This window comes from Stegodyphus dumicola, chromosome X2 (assembly GCF_044657685.1).
Source record: "Stegodyphus dumicola isolate Sdum_Otavi_A_Nest chromosome X2, ASM4465768v1".
NCBI lineage: Eukaryota > Metazoa > Arthropoda > Arachnida > Araneae > Eresidae > Stegodyphus > Stegodyphus dumicola.
The window spans coordinates 61495354-61521432 of NC_140781.1; the positions used below are offsets into that span (position 1 = coordinate 61495354).

The following is a 26079-nucleotide window of genomic DNA, read 5'->3' on the forward strand; positions in this document are numbered from 1 at the left end:
ACACCTTAGTACCGAGGGTTTTATCATTTTCCAGATATTCTTTGAGGATAATACCACGAAATTCCCACCAGATACAAAGCATGATCTTTTGGTTAGTCAAATTGCGCTTTACGACTCTACCGATGGGATCACCGGGCGCAGATCGACCCCCTTTTCGGCTTGTGATGTTGAAGTAAACCCACTTTTCATCACAAGTGACGATCCGATCCAGAATTTGGTCCTTGCGTTAATATTCGAGCGATTAGCCAGAACACGTCTGTCCTTATCTGCTTGAGTCAGCTTATGCGGAGCCCGGCGATTGAACTTGTACGTCAAATTTATGCAATGCACAGCGCGACTAATGGACATGGCACTAACGTCTTCTCTTTAGTAAGCTCTCAAGCGGTTGTATACTGATCTTCTTCCACAAGTTCTAGCAGGCCGGCCAGAGCGCTCTGCTTCTTGAATGTCCTAGTCCTTGTTTTTGAACCTTCGATACCAAACCTTCACAGTGTCATATGATATACCGTTAGTACCTAAAGCTGAACACATGATTTGGTGACATTCTGTAGCTGACTTTTCGCAATAGAATTGGAAGCAAATGCTGGTTCTAGTCTGCTAACGTGATAGTTCCATTTCAGACACCTTGTACTTAATTATAACGATATTTTTTTTACAGATTTCACAACATAGTGTTCTAAAGTGAGTCTCCTTCTTTCATACGCCAAAAATCGTTCAACAAAATATGATTAAATACACCAACGCGAACTGTTTGTGCAGACAATATTTGCGGTGGCGGAAAACTTCCATTATTTTACTCATGTGCGTTTAACATTCATTTTGATAGATAATTACACGGCTGCCCATTAAAATTGCTACTCATGAAATGAATTAAATGAAGAAATTCTACGCATGAAATGAAGGCTGCATGCAACAAACATCAAATTTGCATGAAAGATACTGTACCCTGTCCCAAGTAGCACAGCAACGTCGTAACGACGTTGCAAACTCGTCGCGGATGTCGTTGCGAAAACGTTGCAAAATGTCGTCTTTAAGACACCCAGATGTCCGCGAAACTCCACCGTTTTGCAACCGTTGCAAAGACGTCTTTATTACGTCTTTGCAGATGAAGTTTTTGTCGCATAGACGTCGTTATTGCGTCTTTCGCAGGTGATATTTTGGTTGTGAAAGCATCGTATCACGACGACTTAAAGACGCCTAAATGTTCGCAAAATTCCACCTTATTGTAACAGTTGTGAAAATGCCGTTATTGTGTCCTTGTGTTACGTATTGTTTTATACAGAAAAATAAGCTTCATAATTAAAATATTTTTCTTCTTTTTTAAAGTTTTGTATTCCTTGTATTTATCTAAAGTTTAAATATTTTATCATTTCCTGAAAACAAGAATATAATACAAATTTTTCTCTTTAGACTAAAAAAACATAATTAATAATAGCCTTAATTATTTTTAGTACTTTAAACTTAAGTTTTTAAATTTCTCTTTAGACTAAATATGCATAATTAATAATAGCTTTAATTATTATTACTTTAAACTATATTTTTTAAATAACTTAAATTCTAAGTTACGATTATTTAAAATTTCATCATTTTTTCCCTTAAGTGAGAGTAATTATGAAAGTGGTTATTTTAAATATATAACATTAATAGTAGGTTTTGAGTAAATAAAACTCAATTAGACATAAATAAAAGTAAAGATGTATATATGGGTAAAAAAAGAGCGTTTCTGATAACAGCATTACATAATAACATTTATTTCTGTTAAATCTCAGAGGCAAAAATTGCCCCAGTCTTGATAAATTAGGAAGCGATTCTTATGGTAACATAATAAGTATTTTACCTGAACTCAAGTATAAATTTATTCGCGCTTCACAGTAAAAAAATATAACCATTAATATCTATATCTCCAAGATATGCGAATGAAAGACAGTATAAAGTAGTTAATAAATGTGATCATAAATATACCTAAATCTAATAACTTCCCAAATTCATATCTAAAATGAAATAATAACCTAACAAACAATATACATGACAGCACTATTTAAGAAAGTCATGAACTAGTAGTGTTTGAAAGTATAAATAGCAGAAGGAAGGTAAGAGGACTAAAATTTCCAATTAATAAAAAATATTTGTGTTTTTAAATAGTAAGCAATTAAAAGTGCAGTAATTATGGATTGCAGGGCCCACCAGCGGCCGAGCGGTAAAGTCGCTGAACACTGGTAGTTCGGTCCGAGGTTCGAATCCCGCGAACGGGCTGGCAGCATGGGTGTTTTCGTGGTTTTCCCCATGTGTAACGTGTATACGAGCCAGTTTCCCTTAGAAAGTCCTCCACGAAGGCATCCCTCCCCTTAGGCAGATAGCCCTAGTGTGCTTTGCCGTAATTAAATACACCATAAATAAATTATGAATTGCAGTATTTACTAGTAATGCTGATGTTTCTTAACAGCATTTCTTTCGATCATATGTTAATGTATTTACTTATGTTTAGTTTCTACATTTTAGAATAGTGGTAGATTACAATGATTATTTCATGCACTTTTTATAATCAATAACTTTCCTTTGGTTACTGTACAGAAATAATTGAAATAATATAGTATACGATAGTAAGCTAAGTACGTTAAAGTAAGCTTTTCGTTAAATAGCACACGATGAAACTTTTTGTTTCTATTTCTTTATCACAAGCACATAAAAAGTAAGCGAAGAAAATAGAATATACTTAAATTTAATAAAAAATAAAACCTAATTCCCAACATTCATTTATTGAAATAATCTAGAAACATACATAAGGGCAATAGAATATACTTAAATTTAATAAAAAAATAAAACCTGATTTCTATCATTTATTAATTGAGATAATCTAATAAACATACATAACGGCAATATTTTAAAAAAACGCGAATTACACAGTGGTTGGAAGAATAGATACCAAACGAAAAGTAATAAAATTGCAATTTGCAATCAATAAAAGTATTTAGTGTTTTTAATATTACACAATTAAACATCACAAAATTATAGGTTACAATATTTCATAGAAATGCTAATGTTTCCTTAACAGTTTTTCGATCATATATTTCATACACTGTTTAAAATCATTAACCTCTTTTACCTCTTTTCATACGGTACAAAAGACTATATATTATAGCATGTGCATTATTATTAATTTAACAATTAATTAATTGCTTATATTACACATATATCTAATTCATCTTCAGAAGTCATATTAAGTACTGGTACCAGTCCAATAATTTCTTTGTATTTTGAAAATAATGAACATACCATAACAGCTTGAATTATTGTTGCTTCTGTATTGATTGCATTTTCATCAAAACCAGAAAGTGGCTTACCGTTGTATGTTATTTTTGGTTTTATATAAATTAATTCTGAGAACTAACTTTTCAATATGAACACAATAATCGATTAATATAAATGATACGCGATATAGCACTTAGGACGTTATAACCGAAGCACAAAGTTAATAACGGTATCCAAATATTGCACCGCTGGAACCACAGTGATTGGAGACAGAGACTATTTCTACAGACACACTATTTCACAAGCCACAGAGACACTATTTCACGAACACTAGATTCACGATATGCATTGTAGCATATCTTGTAGAGCAGATATTCACACACAAAATAAGCACAAATTCAGCATTATCCTCAATTCAGAGGCTTCCAAACAGGAGCTCACAGAAACGGAATTTCACTCGCTGAAGGCAGTTGAAGTAAGTAGATACAGAATAATGAGATGATTCACAGTGCGTTCTTTGACTGACAGTGCATTACATTTACTTTTAATATAAGCAATATTATTTATATCAGTCATTGCTTGATTCGATTTCAAACATGAAATCAGTCTCTTCAAACGCCTAACAGATGGCATCTTTACCAAATTACTTGAAAGAACTGCTAGAATCAGAATTAATGGCGCAGTTGCTTGTTCAAATTTGGCAGCTAGCCAAAGACCGCAAATCTCGAGATGTTCGTTTATATAAGCAGCCAGTAAATAATGTACAGGTTTGCTTCTCCTGACTGTCGATGAGTTTTCCGTCATAGATATTGGACAGCCGTGAATTCGTCTTTACTTCAAAAATAAGACATAAAGTCATGTTTCAGTAATGAAATAATTGCTAACATGTGATTTGCATTGATTTCGGAAATATGATTTTTTAAAGTATATAAAACGCATAACTTAATAACTTACTTTATACATTAGTTTCATTTTTAAATATTTTGCTATAATATTTATAAAAAATATTTTAAGTATTAATTATTTTAACAAAATTTTAAACAATTATTTAGCACGTATTTTTAATACTAATTAAATTTAATAAATCAAAAGTATTTATATTAAATTTACATTTCATTAGATGAATCTACCTTAGATTAATATATTTAGATGAAAAAAAGTAATGAAACATTGCAAAGTAAATCTTATGTAGACTTCAAATTCTTGAAAGTGCAGATTTAGTCACTTTTCATATTAAAAGTAATGCTGATGAACTAAAAAAATGCTAAAACGACCACGTCTAAAAGCGGTCATATCATGACGTTTCAGCGACGTCGACAAATTGCCAAGACGCAACGGCAAATATTTTGCGTCTTCGCAACGTTGTAAAGACGTCGTAAAAGTTACTACGACCACTTTGCAACCTCTCGGACCAATATGCAACGTCTTTGCAACGTCGTGTGCTACTTGGGGTGGTATGTAAATAATTAGCATTCTAGCTCATGCGCACGAAGTGGACATGAGTAACGATCTTTACATTGTGTATAAATGGAGTGACTGTACAGCGGATTTCTCATTTGGAAATCGCATTTGAACGTTGGTTGTAAATAGATCGTGTTATGCCTCATGTAGGAAAGACAAACTTCTAACAGAACTTGTCGGGATTCGACCGCAGCAAAATCGCGGCCAATTTGCAATGCGGTTTATCGTTCCGAGGCATTTTTCTCTCGTGTTGGCCAAATCCCACGACTGTTAGGCGATCGATGGGTCCAGGAGCCTATACTGAACGCCATTGAGGATCTCAACGGCACCGGGGCATTAACGGTCGAAAGCACAGACATGTTGTCCTCATGGCCTTGCAAGATCGTACAACCACGTCGTATACTCTAAATCACGAATTTGACTCGAGTGGTGCAGGCCGAGAAGTGCCCGTATTAACAATGCGAAGATGTCTGCAGCGCACAGCGGCCAGTGCTGCGGCTTTTCTGCAACAGAGATAGGCACGGATGCAGTCATGCGGCGAACAACTATGCTGCGCACAGGAGTGGTATCATGTCGTCTTTTAATAGGAACTCCGATTCTGCCTGAAGCATCATGATGGACGTATCTATGTGTAGAAATACCGAAGAGATCGTTGCCGGTTTATATTCGCCATCGTCATACGGTCCCAGCACCTGAGCTGCTGTATGGGATGCTACTAAGTACAAGTCACAGTCACCTGTTTGTTCGTATAAATAGAAATGTGGAGAGCCGCCGTTATGTTTCTGCTATGTTAAGATCCGCGCCTGTGCTTTATCTCTGAGGCCTGCGTTACGCCATCTTTCAACAAGGTAATGTACGGCGGTATGCTGCCCATGCTGTCCTGACCATTCTTGATACAGAGAGTGTCTAACTGTTGTCCTGTACAGTCCGTTCTACATATCTCTCATCAACTAAAGTCATGCGCTGCAGAGAAACTAGCAGATCACCACTCGCTAAGTATCACGATTGATGAACTTTGCCATAGAGATGAAGTTACATATAATGAAGTATCTGTACGGGTCTTCCAAGCTCATTTTTCGACTTAATGCCCACCTGGATTATAGCTGTTTATGCTTCCACAGGCGACGGCTTTGTGCACTGAATTTTTCACTCTGTGTATTTTAAATCACCTGCATATTTAATTATGTTTTCTGCCCCTAATACTGCATATGTACAATAAATAAGATTTTGTTATTTGCTTTGATTTCGGCGGCAGCAATTTTAAAGGCCAGAATATATTTATGTATTAGGAAATGAAGAAAGTAATATTACTTTTTTGAAATTGTGCTCCTTCAGAAACGGACATTCAAAATGAAGCATTACAGGACTTTAAAGAAATTTTAGAGAATTTTTTAACAATGAAATTCATTGCCCTGTTAGAAAAGCATCTAAAATTTCTTTTGTCTATTAAATTTAAATTAAGGTTGCAGCCATAGTATTCTTACTTCTATAGCAAAAGTATATTTATATATATCGTTCACATATCTTTACAAGAGTCATTCTAAATCATGTTAAATGACCCTTCACAAATGTTGATCCAATATGCAGGTTCATTTTGTTTTATTCTAACAACTAGTCTAAAATTTTGAAATCGGGACAACACGTACGTTCTTAAAGTGATATCGAGTACGCAAACAGTATATTCTTTAAATGTATAGTGCCTACATGCGCCGTGGCAAGGATATCTGGCTATTTTGTCAGTTTCATTACTGTAATTACTTTGAATGTCTTTAATTGTTACTTTTCTAATTCCATACTGTATAATGGCTTGTTGTTATAATTTGATTATTGCAAGTGCAATAAGTAACTAAATTGTTCATGCTTTTTCATTCAATGTCTACAGATCAAATTCAAAGGCTATCTAATATTATAATTGTTGCAAAGCTACGAGACGCCGAATAAACTAAGCAAAATAGCTTCGAAATGGGTACAAGAAATCATAAAAGCTGGAGAATTCTTCTCTAATGCAATGAGTTAAAAGGAACGTTTATATGTAGTTTTGTTATTTTGCCTGTATGGTGAATTGCTGAATGTCATTTTAAGTCGATGATTTGGGGGGCAAGTGTTTCTGCACCTGCACAGACTTACTGCGAACAGATCATCCTTCCTGTCGATATACGTCGCATGACCGTTGTACTTAAGTGATCGGTTAATGCATTTTGGAAGTAACGGTTTTGCTTGCAGTATGAATCAATTTAGAGTAAAATAATTTTACTGGAGGAATAATAATACTACATTTACAAGATGACATACAATTTTCGTGACTGAATTTATTTGTTTCTGTTGGCTTTCGGGCACTAACAAATCAATTCAGCCACGAATTTCATATTTCAAATAAACATATTTCTGAAAATATAATAAACTGCAGTAAATTGTTTGCAATATTCAATAAACTTGGTGGTCTTCATAAAACAATGATGAAAGAAACGTATTTCTTTGCAAACCATGATTTATTTTAAATCTTTTTCTGTCTGAAACAATTTAAAATATGTTATTAGCTTGACTAGGTTCGAATAAATAATAATCTATGTCCAGAAAAAAAAATTTTCCTCAAAAGTTCCTCTTTTATTTTTGTTTCATGTTCATTTATGTCGCTGTTTCTGTTGCATTCTCACATGTCTTATTTCTCTTGCATTTCTAGTATTGCTCTTGACTTTCCTGAGTTTCCTTACATTTCTTGTAATTGTCTCTTGCATTTTCTGTGGTTATTTTTTGCATTTGATATACTGTTTCCAATTATTCTTTCGTCTCGTGTACTTCACTTTTCATAAATCCACCCAACTATTCATATTATTATTGAACTTTATTTTCTCTGCTTTAGTAAAAGTTTTTATTACTCCAGCTCAACATACCTCTTACACTGAGAGTTCAATGTATTAGTTCTGTACACCCGTGAGGTTTCTTTCCGCTAATTAACCAATTATTTTATGTTTGGGATCTGTGCTGTCACTTCTCCCTTTTCGATTTCCCGCCAGAATGCAATTTTAGTCCGCGTGTATTTAAGGTTAGGGTTTTGAGGTTGTAAAATAGAGTGTGTTCTGCCTCTCGTGGAAACGTTACTAGGCTGCTATCTCAGATAAAAGTTCTTGTCTTCGGCCTTGCATTATAGTAATTCTCGATAGTTGATTTCTACGCGGGTAAAGTTCCAACTTAGTGTTAAATTGTTTGTGTAGACTTCGGATAATAATTTATTTGAATTTAAATTTTACATTCGACTTACTGTTATTTAAGTTACCTCTCCAGAAGTGGCTGGCTGAGTTGTAAGCACAAGATGTACCTTCTGTTTTTATCTAGTTTTAATACAGGGTCTTGTGCATCTTTAACAAGTTTCAATGTTACTTAGCGATAATCTGCTTAACAACATATACCAAGTTACCCCACTACATCAACAGCGGCCTTACAAGTTATGACCGACATCCCGCCACTCGACTGCATAGAGAGAGGCTACCCTCACTAGGGTTCTACAACTCAGACAAGATAGCCAGTTGGGGAATTCCAACCTCCGGTACTCGGATTTTGAGGCTAAAAACTTTCAAGATCCCATGCCATCCCTCCATACACGATGTACAACGCAACGTCAGCTTCTCGCCATTTCCAGTACCAACAAACAGCATCACAATTTTTACGGATGGCTCGCGCATGGAAGCGGGTACAGGCTGCGGCCTTTGTATCATGAAAAGAGACGAATGTAATCAAACATGGCGAAGAATACTTGACAGAAATAACTCCATCTTCCAAAGGGAGCTCACGGCAATAAAGAAGGCAGTTAATCGAACTCGCCGTTTCAACACATAGGCTCAAATTTGCAGTGACTCCTTATCTAGCCTAAAGGCAATTGCTGGCGCTAACAGCAGGAGCCCCATTGTGCTCGAAGTGCAAAAACTACTTTTGAGCATGCCACTTGATCATCGACCGGTAATAAGCTGGGTTCCAGCATATACTGGCATTTCCGGTAATGAGCTAGCCGATCAATTGTCTAAAGAGGCAGCAATGGGTGCATACTTACCGGAGCACGCACTACCTCTCCCAGGCTCTTACCTCAAAAAAGTAACTTATGAATGGTTAATAACACAATGGCAAACTTGATGGGATACTTCCAGCACTGGAGACGGACTCATGGCTTCATCTCTAGGGTGTCAGGTACAACCTTTTCGTTTTCATCTGTCATCACGACGTTTCTTACAGGGCATGGTCCATTCCAGACTTACATAGATTTGGATTTGTGGACAGCGAACTATGTGAATGTGGGGCGGTGGGTTCACCGGACCACTATGCCTTCGAATGCCCTTTAACTAGATGCTGCCATCTAAAAGGACTCTCAGAGCGTTATTGGAAGGAATGGACCCTTCATCTTGTGAAGAACCCAGAAACACACACAAAACTCATCAAGATGCTCCAAATTTGCATTGAAATAAAAAATAGAATTTCATCGACTTAGCATTTAATCTGCATAAGGTATGTGTAAAATTCTATTTTATTTTAGTCCGTCTTCTAATCTGCAAATTTATTCAGTATCCTACTATGTTTTTTAATTTTAACATTAAGTATTCTGTCTGTATATACCCGTGTAGTAAATGTACGCTACCTCGATATTGCCCTTTCTTGTAAATACTCATATCATTTCTAAATAATAGATTCTAAGTAATCTCAGACAGTGCATCTGATACTAATGTAGCGTATACTGTACGGTATACTCAAGCAATGTAATTTATTATATTATTTACTGTATTGTTTCTCGTCTGCATATTTTAAATGAAATGTAAACTGCACACTAATCAATGCACTGTATACCGCACTGTATCCTCATGTAATGCAATGCATATCGTATTCTGTACTGTTTGATTATCTGCATAATTTAAATGCAATGTAAGTGCAGTGTTATGTAATGTAACTTCGCCATCCAGGCAGCGCATTTTTATTGTAAGGAACATATATCAGCGAATTGTACGCAGCATCACCATGCAAGACGTATACGGTACTTAAGAAACAATCGTTACCTCAGTTTAAGTTACAAATGTCCGGTCGACCAGGTTCTCTCAAATTTTCCTCTGAGCTGGCATTACTCTGCTTGGTTTGTCCTTAGGATAGAGGCCTTCTCAGAGGGTTTACCCTTTACCAAGAGTTTAGGCATGTTTGATGCTTAATAAACACATTACCCTCTTAACACCTTTTGGCTGAAACATAAAATAAAACTACTACAAACAGGAAATCGGATATGCAGATTACCTGTTCGTAATAGTTCGTAACAGTTCATAAAACTTATGAACGTTTCGTAAACTATTTTTTATCTTCTTTCAGTTTCCCATGGCTTTGTATTTTTCCTCTAGAAAAATTGAGTTCAAGTTAAATAGTTTAAGAAAATATTAGCTCGAAATAAACCTGGCTAGAGTAAATAATAAACTTTAGAAATGTGTCTGTGACTTCTTTAAAACACTTTTCGGGATGATCCTAAATTCACAGTCATCATTTAACATTGACTTCATACTAATCGTAAGTCTCTCTTTTATTCCTCGTTTTATCTAGTACTCGCTCAGCGCAGAGGTTTATGCAGATTTTAGGGAAAGCGACGCAGTTTAAACTCAAAGAAGAATTGTAGTGACATAACGTGCTCTAGAGACTTTTAGCTGGTGCTATTGCCGCCGTCTTGCCTTGCTGTGAAAGTCGTTATTAGATTAAAAATTATCGCTAGACATTACGCTTCGGTAATTATGATTTTAATTATAATTACATTGTCCGACTCACTTAAGACTTATAGCTACAAGTAAGAGCACTAGTGTTGTAGCCAATTAATTTGTTATCCGTTCCCGTAGCTGTCATGTCAAAGTCAATGAGACTTAAGTTTTGTTTTGATATTATTTTAATTCAAAACGTTAAGGTTTTACATTTTGTGTCTCTGTTGCTTTCACAGTCAATTTAATCTCACAGTGATGATTCGCCACATTACAGGTAATATTTAAAGATGAGTTTAATGAGCTAGAATCCTCCCTCAAATTTGTTATAATATCAAGCAGCTGGATGAATTGATTTGAGGAAGGTTCCTATCTCTAGCATTTTTTAACATTATTTTTAGGAGAAAACCATGTTTACATGTTAAAATTATTACATTAAGTAAACAGGCACCTTCAATTCAAGTACAAGAGCTCGGTTGTGATTATTTTTTCTTTTCCCATCTTTGAGCAGAAACTAGACTGTAGTTCTCAAGATTATTTTTAAACCATTTCGTCCTTATTAATGTACATACAGATGGAGGACAAAATAATGCAAACACTTGTGAAAAAATATGACGTATTTCCCACCTGCAGTACAGCAGCACCACCTGCAACAGAATTCTGCCACCTAATGAGCGTGAAGACGAAAGTATCAGTTTCTCAACAGCAGTCGGCCCACCAGCGGCCGAGCGGTAAAGTCGCTGAACACTGGTTGTTCGGTCCGAGGTTCGAATCCCGAGAACGGGCTGGCTGCATGACCGTTTTCATGGTTTTCCCCATGTGTAACCTGTATACGAGCCAGTTCCCTTAGAAAGTCCTCTACGAAGGCATCCCTTCCCTTAGGCAGATAGCCCTAGTGTGCTTTGTTATAATTAAATACACCACACCACTCAACAGCAGTCACCTGCGTTGCATGCTTCGATCGAATTGTCTGTGAGAAGTTGAAATGTCAGACCTGTCAGAGTTCCAAAGAGGAATGATAGTTGGAGCGCGTTTAAGCGTAGCATCGGTTACGGAAACAGCAAACCTTGTGGGGTGTGCAAAAAGTAGGATATCAGGCGTTATGCCAGCGTACGCAGAAGAGGGCAAGACGACGTCTTCAAAGCACAGCAGTGGTCGAAAGTTAAAACTGGCTGATAGAGATAGACGAGTCTTGAAGCGCATAGTAGCCCGAAAGCACAAGCAATCTTTATCCGAGATAACATCCGAAATGAACAGTCATCTCCAGGACCCCGTTTCAACAAAGACTGTCAAAAGGGAACCTCATGCTGCGAACATTTATGGTAGAGTGGCAATTCGTAAACCCTTTGTGACAGCAATTAATGCTTTCAAGCGATGCCAATTGTGCAGAGATCACAAAGGCTGGCCTCCACAGCAGTGGCAACAGGTAATATGGTCATATGAATCGTCATTCACTCTATTTCAGACGACCGGACGCGTTTATGTCTGGAGAACGCTCAAAGAAGCGTTTCATCCTGACTGCCTCTTGCCGATCCTGAAGCATGGGGGTGGCGCCATTATGGTATGGGTTGCGATATCTTGGCGCGGTCATGGGCCACTCGTTATTCTACATGGGAGGATCACATCCAGTCACTATCTAAGCATTCTAGGGGATCATGACGCCATCCTTTTGCCCATATTGTATTCTCTGGGGAGCGACCGCTTTTTCAAGACGACAATGCCCGTATCCACACTGCTAGGTGTATTCAAGAGTGGTTCGAAGAGCATGACAATGTCTCCGGACTTGAATATTATTGAACATTTATGGGCATATTTGGAGCCCAAACTTCGTTCCCGATTTCCACCTCCATCCGGACTTTCGGAATTAGAGACAGCTCTGTAAGAGGAATGGCTTAATATTCCTTTAAATACTGTCCATGACCTTTATGCATCTATCACACGTCACATTCAATCTGTACTTCAATCAAAGGGTGGTCCAACCCCCTATTAATAAAGATTTTCCATTATTTCACAGGTGTTCGTATTATTTTGGCCTCTATCTGTATGTGCTTCTAAGATTCTAAAACAACCAGCAATTCGGTTTAACAGTCTAGAGAAAAGAAAGTTTCCCTACATGGGATTTTTGGCCTTTCGATTAAGCAGCGTAAGAATACGATTATACTGTCGTAACTAATTAGTAAACAGATCTAAGTGTTTACATCTATGTGCTAAATAAGTAATGTAGTAATGAATGCCACCCGTTAGCTTGGTGTTTGGGAAGCCGGCTGTCACAACCTTGGGGTCCCGGTTTCAATCCTGGAGAAGGCATGGATGCTTGTAAGTATATAGCTTTTAGCTTTTTTGCGGTGTGCACTAAATACTGTCGAGTCAAAAATCCTCTCCAAAGTTTATTGATAAGTAAAGATGGATAAGAAACCCTCAGAACTATCCCCCGAGGGTTCTCATCAATATTAGGAAGGGAGTTACATAACGACAAAGATCAGCAGAAGATCTGATGAAACTTAGTTGATCGTTCACCCTATCATTGATGCCAAGTGTAATAACGAGTATTATTCAGCTGTGTTTTGTTCAAGCCGAGTCTGTGAACGTTACTAGTACCAATTATATGTAATTATAGCTAAAAATCTGAAGCGATATAATGAAAATATTCTTTTCCTTCCTTTCCTGGCAGGTTTTTGCTGAAGAAGTAATTCCTGAAGGTATGGCCAAGTCTCATCCAAGAAACAAGTCACGCTCATCCAAGAAAATACAATTTTGCTAAACAGCACCTATAGAAGAAGAACTAAGCAGATACATTTGAGCATGATGGGCAGGAAGAAACTCTTTACCAGGAACATAACGTTCTTCTTTTGAAAAAATTGTTTTGTATTGAATAACACAAAGTAGTTTTTTTTAATAATAAATATTGGTTTTGACAAAATTAATTTTGAAATCTTAGATTATTTAGTATCTAAAAGATAACAGAGTTACCCTTCTAAAATTGTTCTAGTACTGTAAAATCTAGTTTTCTTAGCTATCATAAAATGTAACTAGATCATATCTAAGTGTTGATCCTTGAGAATTCTCGTACAGGCTAGAAGATGAACACAACCTGGGGAAGATGTAAAAGACCCTTTTATTGAACACAAAGTATTTAACAGATGGCATGTCTTGCGTGCTTGCAAAGACACCGATCACTTGTGGTGAGAACTTAAAAGATAATGTAGCACTAAATTTAAAGGTAAAGAGTAGTGAGAGCTTACACAATTCTGTTTAAGCTTACAGGTTTACTCAGAAAACTACACCGTTAGAATAGTAACTCGGCGGCAAGAAGGCGTAGCCGCTATTATGGTTAACCTCTGGTAGAAACTAGTAACGTGCGCTCACAATAGAGAAATCACGCTCTGTCTAACCTTTTCGCTCCAACAATTTAAGTACTCTCGTTCACCTTAACTCATGTACATGCTGGCAAGGAAATAAGAAAATTCAGGAAAAGCTCACAAAATAAAATCACTATTAGTAAAAATAAGGAAACCCTTACAGTGCAAATATTAATTTTCCCCACTCAAATCCTAGATATAAATTGATTCTTTTATGGCAGAATTCTTTAAGTGAAAATCAAGTTACTGCAACTGCATCTTATGTTTATCATGAAATATTTTACTTCAAATTCAGGGTTGAATGAACCAAGTCATGCGCAGATGTGAGTTAATTATGCAGATCTGCTATGAAAAGGAGTTTTGAAAATTTTAGTTGTTTTTAATGCTATTTTGGACTCTGAATTCATGGCTTTGGGAATTCTGAAATGGCTTTGGGAATTATGTATCACTTAACATATTTGTCAAAACTTAATTTTTTATCGTATGTTAATTTTTCCTTATTGTAATTACAAAGCAAAATTTAAATCAGCTATATTCTTGCCAAATGTAGAAATGTTTCAGGAAAGAGGTAATATTTTGCAATTTCTATAATTTAGGTTTCATAAAAAGCAACATATAATTTAGACTTTAAACATTTAGAAAAATACATTAAAAATGGAAAAAATACTGCGGGATCTTTGAGATGTAAATATGTTTGCAGATTACGGTTGGTTCCCCAAAAATTTAGAGCTAACACGTAATAAAAAGAACAAAGAATATAATTGTATTAATAAAAGCTAAATACTGTGCAATACAAAATTCCGGAACTTAATTTTTCATGTTTACTTAACTATTTTGTATTATTAATTATAAAATTTTTAAATTTCTGATAACAAAATAATGGAAAATAAATGCGAACAGTTTTAAAACAACGTTATGAAACCTCCTTTACAGGCTATGAAAAAATATAATTTAAAACGAAACAGCATACAAACCTCCGCAACCTAATGGGGATAAATTCAATATATTGCGTGCATATAAGTGATATTTTTTTTTAATTACCAAACTTATCATTGCCCTTACGTACTGACTGTCACAGCATTAGAATCCGAATTGAAAGTGTTTGAAATGTTCTAATAAAGGTTTTATGTAAAATAACTTGTTTAAAATAAAAATATAAATTAAATTCAGTCAAATGAGTTTTTAATATAATTTTTTAAACGTATTCTTCTTTATCAGATGAAGTAAAGCCATAAAGTTTACAAATTGAGATATATGAATCATATGCACGTATGCATTTTACCAAGAAGCGCTATAAAAATGGATCAAAGTAATTTAGATTTGCAAATTTTCATATTCATGAAAGTATTTTACATCCTGCCAAACTAAATATAAGCAAGGCTTAAAGCGTAAATGGAAGAGCCAACACAAACTGCTTTCTTACTTAACAAAATAAATGCCTTTTCCTTGAATTATGCGGCAAACGTTCTTCATCAGAAAGCTGTGCTATTATTTCGAATAAACGAATTCATTTTAAATGGGAAATCAACGTGAGTTACGTTTCTCTTCTAGGCATTCAGAAATAGTCGCGTAAACACAGTTTAAAATATATTAGCACATAAAAATCATGACAAGCTAATAAAAGGGCTGACTATAAATAAGATGTTTAAAGCTGTGAAAAGATGAAGAGCTTTTCAAATTATTAATAAGATTTGTAAATAGATGAGGATTCCAATTCCGGGTTCAAACTGTTTTATGTCCCATCCCCGATTCAATTTCTCTTCGCCCTTTCAGAAGCGTTGTCTCCTTTGACAGAATTTGTCGCAAACAACTGTAATGAAAACACTCCGTGTAATAAATAATATAAGTACAGGAGGCAATGATCTCCAGGGGCCTCATGATTCACCGAAGAGAGAATACGAGTTTTATAGGAACTGTAGTCTCAAAAAACCCTACATGGTCCTTGAATTAAAAACATAAACCTAAAATCCCTAGAATATTATATAATATTAAATTTTCACGTAAACCCGGAGCATATCTTTATATTACGGTTCAAAGGAAATTTAGTGTGTGAATCAATCAATGAAAGACGCAAGGTAAATACGAGGAATGCGAGAGAATAAAAGCAACAAAATATCTTGGAAAATATTTGTAGGAGATACTTTCAGTTTTTACTATTGTAAATAAAGACTGTCAAAGAATGTTTTTCCTCTGTAGCTATCTCAATGCATTTTAATGTAGGCACCGTTTGACAGGTTACACATTTAGATGGTAGGCGATCTCACTTTATGATGCTGAGGAAATGTTGGTATGCAATTGATCCTTGGAGTACGCAACTATTTAAAGGTGACAAAATATCACAGATTTCCAAACCCGCGTATAAGGTTTTACATTCCATGAACCTAATAATTAATAGCCTATTATTGGCCTTGCATATAACATAAAATATATATTAATATTTATCATATAAAATGTTTATTTGAGTTGTAAGCTACTTTCTTGCAATAAAATTACCTACAGGAAGGAAAAACGAAAATACATGTATATTATATTTATATTGTACGCACTGTATTATAGCTTAGATCGTCTTTTTTATATAATGAGTGGCCCGCCTACCAACGTCATGACCTACGTCATTGCTGCGTTATATTCTACAAAACGCTACAGATTATATATATACATATATTAGTAAACCCAGACCGGAAAAATTAAAAGTTTTCTAACAAATTAAATGTTCGAAAATCTATAGTATATATCAGCAAACGTTTTCATCAAATATATTACTAAACCCAGACCGGAAAAATTAAAAGTTTTCTAACAAATTAAATGTTCGAAAATCTATAGTATATATCAGCAAACGTTTTCATCAAACGGCGTGAATTTTCATTACATCTTGGGCGCAATGCCATCATAACTAGGTGCTCTTCATATGCGAGTTACTTAGTTATAAGGTTTGCCACTCTTCTTGTGCGAGTTACTTAGTTATAAGGTTTGCCACTCTTCTTAATATTTGCATTAATGTAGTATACACGATGAAAAAAAAAACCCGAAAAGCGCAAATCACGCTTTACTATTGTACTCGGCTTTACTGGATAAACAAACTGTTCAGGCGAAGAATAACTGGCGTCGTATAGCGCATTTTAAAAAGACAGCTCACAATTCCTTAACTCACTTTCAGTGGTGCCACATGAAGCGTTTATGTTGGCGAATTTTAACATTTTATAAGAAATAAAAGTTTGTTTTTTGGCGATAATAAAAAATTAGATTAGTATTTACATGCATGTAACGTATTCATGACATATTAACTTTTTTAAAGCTTTCTAGATATTTGTAGGTTGTAGATATTTGTATTCAATTTCTCTGCTAGATTTTTTTTCATACTGCTCTAAATGTTCAAAATTTTTCTAATATATTTATTGAAACAAAATGTGAATAAACATTTAAAATCCGCAATTTAAATCTGAGTACTTTAAGAGTCAACTGTATTTCTAGCCACAGTATCTATTATAAAACCTTTTTAATGCATAAGATCTGAACGGCATAATTTAATAAGAAAAAAGGAGAAAAAATCATTGGATTTAAATCTGATGACCAAGAAAGCTCTCTAGGAAATTTTCATATAACTGACTTTCTGTAGAGTTTATTCAATTGAAATACTCAAGTAAATGCTTTTCTGCGTTGATGTTTGTTCCATACTGTATTTTAGTAGTAGTAACAGACGTCAGTTCGGCTAGTCAACAGCTATACAAAACTTCTCTTGATTGTATAATAGCATTAGCAAGTTGACCTTCTTGATCAATGCATAGGAGAGGACACCAATTTGCTCGACTCACGTGCACATAGAGATCTATGTGCACGTGAGATCACATGAGATGCACTCACGTGCACATAGAGGGTGCATGTGTGCACTATGTGCACATCAAAGCTTCCATTTAAGATGAAGTAGATCAGAAAAGTATATGGTAATTGTTTCTTTAGTTATCATTTCAGTATTTCGGATGCCATTCATTCAGTGTCCTACAGTTAAGAAAATTACGTATTGTTCAGAAAATAGTGTTTTACTGTAGTCTACAATAAAGTTTCCGTTCGCATTTTGTAAAATGACAGATTACAAACTATGATTTTAGAAATAAACAAATTATTCTTGTGCTTATGAAATTTCCTTAATTATTTGAGATCTGTTCACAAGTTCGAACACAGCTATGAAACTGAAAGATTTCATTACTTACATTCATTAGATGTATTAATAAAACATTTCCAATGATCTGTTCATTATCTGCATATCTTCCCACGAAAAGGTGCTCAGTAATACGTAAAGAAAATAAAAAACTAACTATTTTAGAAAAAACTCATAATTTAGAGGTAAAATTCATTAGAGGTAAAATTTTACCTCTAAAGCTGGGAAAGAAACTAAAGGCTAAAAAGTAATTCATGAAACTTCATTCATAGGAAAAACTTATCCTTGATACAGTAAAGAAGGAAGGTTCTGATATCTGAAGAACAGCATCAATCCTCTTTGAAATTATTTTCGTGTTGAAAATCTTAAAAACATAAAGGAAGAAACTATAGACGTATATATGAAGAAGTATACAAAAGATAAAGGTTGTATTCTAAATAAAACAGCAAAAGAAAAATCAGTAGAAAAGTTGAGGAGGACAACGAATATGAAGCTGAAACAAAAACATGGCTAAACTGGTGTATGAGGAATGTGCTACCACGTTAGAACTTATTAACTTTATTAGCTTTGTGCAATATTTGTTTAACTGTCTGAAAGATTATCAAACTAAATCTGTAAAACAGAACATAACAGGCATTTTTCTAAAGAAAAACATAAAATAAATATGAATTTCATTGTTATTTTAACTAAACGCTAATTTAAACGATAAAATATATTGTATTTTCAAGCAAGTCTCCAGAGCTCATGTTTTATGAAACACGTGCATTAACTACAAATTCAAAGGATTTTTTATCAGATTAATCACGTTTCCTTTGTATCTGTGTATTAATTAGCACAGAATATTAGATGTCAAATTTATTGATAAATATATAAGTAACGCATATATATATATTAACTATAAAAATCTTTAAATTTTTATTTACCTTGTAGGGACATTAGGTATTTTTGGAAGCAGGCAAGATGAAAAATTAGCAACGCCTTCGCCGGGAATCGAACCGCGGCCCTTTCAGTTATGCGCTGAGTCAGCTGACCACTACACCACGAAGGCTTGCTAAGAAGGCGGGAGAAATACCTTATATACTCCCCCTTTTAAAGGGCGACTGGAGTTTTTTAGGGGACCCAATCGCCAAATCCTGGGTGAGCAGAATCATCATCCAACACCCTTTTAGTTCGGGTGCCACTGTAGAGACATTAGGTATTTTTGGAAGCAGGCAAGGTGAAAAATTAGCAACGCCTTCACTTGGAATCGAACCGCGGACCTCTCAATTACGCGCTGAGTGTGCTGACCACTACTCCACGAAGGCTTGCTAAGAAGACGGGAGAAACACCTTATAACCTATATAGTAAGCTAAAACAAAATATTTGCAGTTTCTTGGAAAACACCACTCTAATAATGAAATCTTGAGGGAAACATTCTGACATAAGGTGAAAAAGGATGTAATTCGGTAAAGGTTGAGACCATTACGTTATGAGATTTAAAATACTGCCTAGAACGAATTTAAACTAAGATCCTAAATTAACAGTTATTTGAGACTCCTTCACACACAGATTTAGGTAACATAAATAAAAAGTTACTTTTCTTCTGACATTCTTAAGTTATAATATTTAACGTGTGCATTAATTCTACCTTATTTCTGTAGGTCCGTACTGACGAAACACTAGCAACTGTCGTAAATTCCTTTACATGTAATTTCAATGAAATGAGAAAATTATATCTGACTTAAATTATTTTTTCCACTGAATTATATTTTCTGTCTTCAACAACTTTGTATATTTCTTGAAATGTCGCCTTTTAACCTGTCGACTGACCGCAGCTAGTTTGTAGGCTCTCCTAGGAATTTCGATTTATTCATTCCTTTCTGCCGTCCGTTTCCACTGGATGCTGTTTTGTTCGTAAATAAAATTGCATTGCTAGAGGACGAATTTATCTATGTAGCTTCTGGTCAAATGGTTTTTAGTATTGATTCATGGGAGATAACTTCTTGTTATAGAGGTATTTCAATTCATTGACCTCGCTATTTCACTCTTTTGGGAACAGATTCCAATATTTCCCGAGGTAATTCACAATATTTAAGGTCCCTTATTTTTATTTTTCCCTTTCAAGCTGTTTTATTTCCGAGAATCAGCGAATTTTACAGATACTTAGCATACCATGTATTGAAGAAGCACATTGAAAATTGAATGCCATTGGGCAGAGAAAAAAAAAAGCTGTTCCATTTTATATCTGTTATAAAGAATCATAAAATTTTTGTTTAATATTAACAGACACATTTCATAACATCAGTTTCATACCAATTCCATAGAAAGTTAACATTATATGAAAGCTATTTTCAGGCTGTAATTGACAGATTTCGTATTGTTCTGGATGCTGAAAAGATCTGCCATATCTAAAAATAAAAAATATGTTTTTTTTTTTTTTTTTTTTTTTTTTTTTCACAGAAAAAGCCACACTTCTGCTACGCCATGTACGATATACTTCAGCTCATAGTTTTCTTTTTGTTTTACAAATTTCTCATGAATTTTCTCAAACAGGCTTAGTTTCAGAGGCTGAAATTGTTAACAAACAGCACTTTTTATTTCACCAGTAATTATCCTGAACTTAAAACAATATGCTGGTTTCAGAGCATACTATGAGCATTTCCATTTGCTTCAGAACAGTTTTTTTGATATATTCAAAAGCAAATCTCTTCCCTTAAGAATTCCTTCTCAGTAATATTTCTTATTTTTAAACGGATAGCCCTTGGGTGTTTTTTCCGTACACGATTAAATTAATGGAAGGAAACGAAACCAAATCTTCACACAACTCACCTACTTTGCTATTTCGTACTAGACGTTCTCTCCCGCACAAATATTTTTCAGTAGCTTGTAAGATAAACTGAAGTTCTGAAATACTGGTTACTAGTATGTTAGTAAGTTAGGCAGATATCCCTAACTTGCTTTGTCATAATCAAATAAAATTAAACTATTCGTAAGTATCTCCTATATTCGCCAATTTAGAAACATCGTTTTCTTTGGAGAATTTGGATTTTTTCAGTAAATTATAGGTTTGAGCAAATTATTGTTTCCAAAGCCGCTGTTATATATCTAATAAATAGGGACTTCATATAGGTTACCATTTCATCAGCCTCCCCTCGTTCTATAACATGTGACCAGTTACAGAATCTAGATCAAAGCTATGCCGCTCGGTGGGGCCATTTTTAATAGTTCCAACTAAACCATGACACCGTTTCTATAGGAATATGATCTGTACATAATTGCGTTCTTCTTGGCTTAATTGAACATAATCAAGATGCCAGTTTAAACGGGCTTCTTTGGAAGATGAAATGGATGGGAAACAAACTTGTATTTCTTGCATAAAATCCAGCCTCGAAAGGTTTTCGCGCAGTTGTAGTGCATGCTCTAAGCCAGCCCTAAATTTGAAGAAGGTGTGATCATTCTTTAATACAGGCTGGTTAAACAGACTTTAAAGCATCCTTTAAACTAGTTAAAAATTTTAATTAATAAGCAGTTTTTTTTTTCAAATTATCCTTAAATATTGATGAGCTGTGAATTTTGGCCTTGATTATTTTAGACTGAAAAAACGTTTTCTTAAGTAACATATTCAAAGCTACACTTGTTCGATAAATGTTTCAGCATGCATCCCTGAAAACTACTGCTTTTCTTTTTACCTCCAATATTACATAATGAAATAGAAAAGCAATCAAAACTTTTTTCTTCTAATGCAAAGAGGAGTTTTTTTATTAATAGGTATTAAACTGCAAGGTGTAAGTCACGGCTTGTTTACAACTACATTAACAGTACAGAAGGCATTATTGAGTTGCATATTCTCCACTTATTACAATTTTATATCAAATTTTTACACCAAATTTTTATATAGAAATATTTATGCCTCAATACTGTATAATTTTCATTCTCTCTGTTTTATTTAGCATGGGAGTTGAATACAGCGTAGAAGTTAATTTATTTCCCGCTATAACTCGCAGAAGAAAATTTTATTTGCAGCAGCAGCTCAGGGTGTTTTCCTTTTAAACTGACTTTACTCAGAGCCATCTGTAGCTCTATCTATCTGCTGTAATGCTACCAAACTCGGAGGGGGAACAATGATGATATGGCAAAAAAAAAAAGATTTAATTAAAAAGCTAAGTTCCCAAAATCGCCGAAAGGAGGAAATGTGAGATTGTTGTAGTCTACACGGCTTAGACAAATGAATAGCAATGAAGAAATTTCAACGCAACACCTTTTAAACGCAGCAAATGAACTATCTCAAAGGTTTATAGAGATGATACATAAGTGCAGAGTAGTCCTTTAATCAATAAAAGCACTTCCTCGGCGAAGGCCTTCTCATGCACTACACACTGGATCCTGTACACAAAATATGTTTGACGAACTTAGCATGTTTTCCAGGAATGCTCAGCAAACCTCTTGACATGTCGTCCTTTAAGGTGGATAAGGTATCACCAGGATGAGGTAGACCTTGGACTTCAAAATAACCTCACAACGCATAGTATTATATCCTGGAATCGAGGCGGCCATGCAAGTGGAAAAAAGCAACTTAAGACCCTTCCTTCTGTGAAGTGATCGCGCAACAGCCGCTGAGGTTAACGTGCTCTACTCTGAATAAAAATTACCTGATCGAACAACTATCTGTGCTGAAGATATGAAATAGCAAAATTAGTCACCATATCAATGATACCTTTGCATGGCAATGGTAAGGATCCTGTTAGAGTATTTTTCTCAAAAAAGAATAGTCCGATGGTGAAATCCGCTGTGCTTCCGATCATCTATCTTAATTAATTTTTATGTATGTCTTTTCACACTTGAGCACATTATGGTCTGAGAAACGCGCGGGAAACTTAGATGGGAGAATAAATATACGGTCAGCAATAAATTACGTTTCGCCAGCATAATTTCGCCGCTACAGATGTCTAGTAATTCATTCTAGAATAACTATGCTGAGAATAAGCTACTTGTCTGCAAATGCTATGACAGATGGATGATTTCAATTAAAACTCAGATTTTACTTTTTACATAATATTTTACTGAATTTTTACAGATATATAAATTCTTTGAAGGCTAAATAGCATTAGTTACTTCCTTAATTTTATTTATTTTATGCTGTGCGTTGAAATAAGTTTATTTTAATATAATTTGTCCAAATCATTTCAAACTTAGTAAAGCAATTATTAAATTTAACAGCATAGAAATCAGGACATATGTTCTTACTCAACATTTTAAATACAATGTTACACAAAATTAAAGGTTATCTTGGGAAGTGATGTTTAATACATAGATACGGATTGGTAATGTTGTCAAAATAGGGTACGCATACTAATTCAAAACTATTGAAGTTGAAAATAAGCTTCTGCACCCCTATTCAGTCACAGAATATGCAAATAAAGAGAATACGAGTGAATGGGTATGGATAACATTAGGATTCGCTTAAACAAGTTTATCGATATAGTAAGTATTTAAATATTCTTAAATATGTCTTAAGTCGGGATTTAAACATACGGTTTTCAACACTTATAGCTCCATTACATTGCTTTTCATCATACATTTCTATATCATATCCCTCTTTCAAGTTTTCTTTATTATTATTTACGTAGCGCATTCCAAATAGTAGGTAAAACTTAAAATTGTATGTATAATTTTATACACAAATGACATATATAATCTTCAATTTGTAGAGTATACTGTATAGTATGTTATAAAGGTATGGTATTAATATAGTATACTTTATTGGTATGCTTTTTGCTATAGTATATTGTAAAGATATACTATAAACGGACGTAGAATTTTAAGGTTTATTATGTTAATAAACATATATGTTTATATTTATTGTACTTTAATTGTACCAGTATCTATTGTACTTTAGAGTACAATAGATACTGGAATACTAAATGTTCTGAAACGAATCTTTATCGTGTTTCCTCTTGCATTAATTCTTGATGTTCCTTAAATTTCTGAGAACCAAGATGGACAGATTGTAGAAATATCTACTGATGGCTTAAAAACTGAATACAGATAATTACTGATGGCTTGAAGATTGAATAGAGATAACTGCTGATGGCCTGAAGTAGATCATCAGCAGTTATCTCTATTCACAGCCATCAGTAGTATAAGGTTTTGCTGCGTCAAAACATGGGACATTAATTCACATCAAAAGGTTTCCCTTAAATGACATCGTTATCATGTTCCAGGCGGAAATATTAGCTCAACTATATGCATAGAAGAAAATATCCAAGATCAAATCAGTACGGTCAACATATATTCCGACAGCCAAAGTTCTACAGTGTTTTTCCTTTAAAAGAAATAGTCCTACGAAAAGTAAAATTTTAATTTTGTTGTCTTTTAAGTCTCTCTAATATAATGGGCTATGAGCTGTTTACATAATACAAATAATACAAACACCTGCTTTAATGGGGAAAATGTGCAAAATTATTCTTATAAATGCATAAATGATGTACATAAAATATTAAATGTAAATTTATTAAATCCAAACACAAGCAAAATGTTTCGCATTAAAGAGGGCATTACTATATACTTCTACCAGTTCCGGAAAGAGGACATGGACTAGTCCCGGTAGATGCTGTGAAAACTCATCGCCAAAGGCAGATGATTTGTATGTAACAAGAAAAATGGAATTGGAGAGAAAGAGAAAAACTTAATGTACAATTTTTTTCCAAAAGTTAGCATAAAAAGAATAAGGAGGGACTATTTTACAAAGGAGGGACTATTTTATTTCGCAATTAGCTAATCACAAGAAATTTGTCATGTATTTTCAAAGGTGGCTTTACAAAAATATCAAATGTTTTTGCAGAAAGGCAGCCTTTAATACAGTTCTCTCCATTAACTGAACTATATATATAACTGAATACTTATATATAAGTGTTCAGTTTATGAAGAAAACAAAGTGTTTTCCTAGGCTACTGACGAATATAAGTCTAAATATGTTTTTTTCATCTGTCTTTTATTAAGAGACTCAGTGAATACGTAAGATTTATTGAAGGCAATGAATATAAGATAGTTCTTAACATACGAAACTTATATGAGTGTAATATATTGCCCTCCAAAAGTTAAGGAACAGCATGTTTTTCAAAGCTCACCATTGCAAAAATTCCAATAACATTTGAATTCACAGTTTATATGCATGATAGTAATGAAATTTACGAAAATATATTTAAAAAAAAAAAAAAAAAAACTATAGCTACCGCTTTCACTTTATAGAAATAAATAATTACATAGGAGTTGGACAAAAAGTGCAAAAACTGTAAGTTTGGTTATAATGTATTTATGCCGCCTTCCTAGCGTGCTTTCGTGGTATAGTGGTTCTGCACGCTGGGCTGTCATTTCAGAGGTCCGTGGTTCGATTCCCGTCGAAGGCGTGTGCTAATTTTTCATCTCTCCGGCCTCCCAAAAATTCCTAATGTCTCTACAATGGCTCACGAACTAAAAGGGTGTTAGATGATGATTCTCCTCAGCCAGGATTTGGCGATTGGTTCCCCCAAAATCCCCAGTTGCCCTTTAAAAGGGGGAGTATATAAGGTATTTCTCCTACCTTCTTGGCTTGCCTTCGTGCTGTAGTGGTTCTGCATGCTGGCCGGTATTCCAGACGCTCGTAGTTCGATTCTCGGCGAAGGCGATTTGCTAATTTTTCATCTCCGGCTTTTCCAAAAATCCTAATGTCTCTATAGTGGCGCCCTAACTAAAAGGGTGTTGGATGATGATTCTGCTCACTCAGGATTTGGCAATTGGGTCCCCTAAAATACCCCAGTCGCCCTTTAAAAGGGGGAGTATAAGGTATTTCTCCCGCCTTCTTAGCGAACCTTCGAGGTGTAGTGGTCAGCAGACTCAGCGCATAACTGAGAGGTCCGCGGTTCGATTCCCGGCGAAGGCCTTTGCTATTTTTCCTCTTTCCTGCTTCCAAAAAAATCTTAATGTCTCTATATGATTCACAACGGTTGATCGTCAATTGTTATTAGCAGTTTTGTTGACAATATCCAGGAGAGTCTATCAATGTCCAGGAGAAGTAGTTTGCCCGATTCGTTGAGGTGGCGGGCGACTGGATACCGGATAGATGAGAAATGAGTACTATGTCACAAGCAGATGCTACTAAACATCTCAGTGTCTCTCGTATTGTGATCCA

At 34.8% G+C, this 26079-nt stretch overlaps 1 protein-coding gene across 1 annotated transcript in view; it reads left to right on the forward strand.

Moving 5' to 3' along the window:
• The window catches only part of LOC118184677 (uncharacterized), a 121652-nt gene extending 107483 nt beyond the window's left edge, over positions 1 to 14169 (forward strand). Inside the window, exon 2 of the transcript XR_015039130.1 lies at positions 13090 to 14169. The gene's annotated coding sequence lies outside the window, so the exon portion shown is untranslated. The remainder of the gene's footprint in view (positions 1 to 13089) is intronic.
• Positions 14170 to 26079: the final 11910 nt, after the last annotated feature.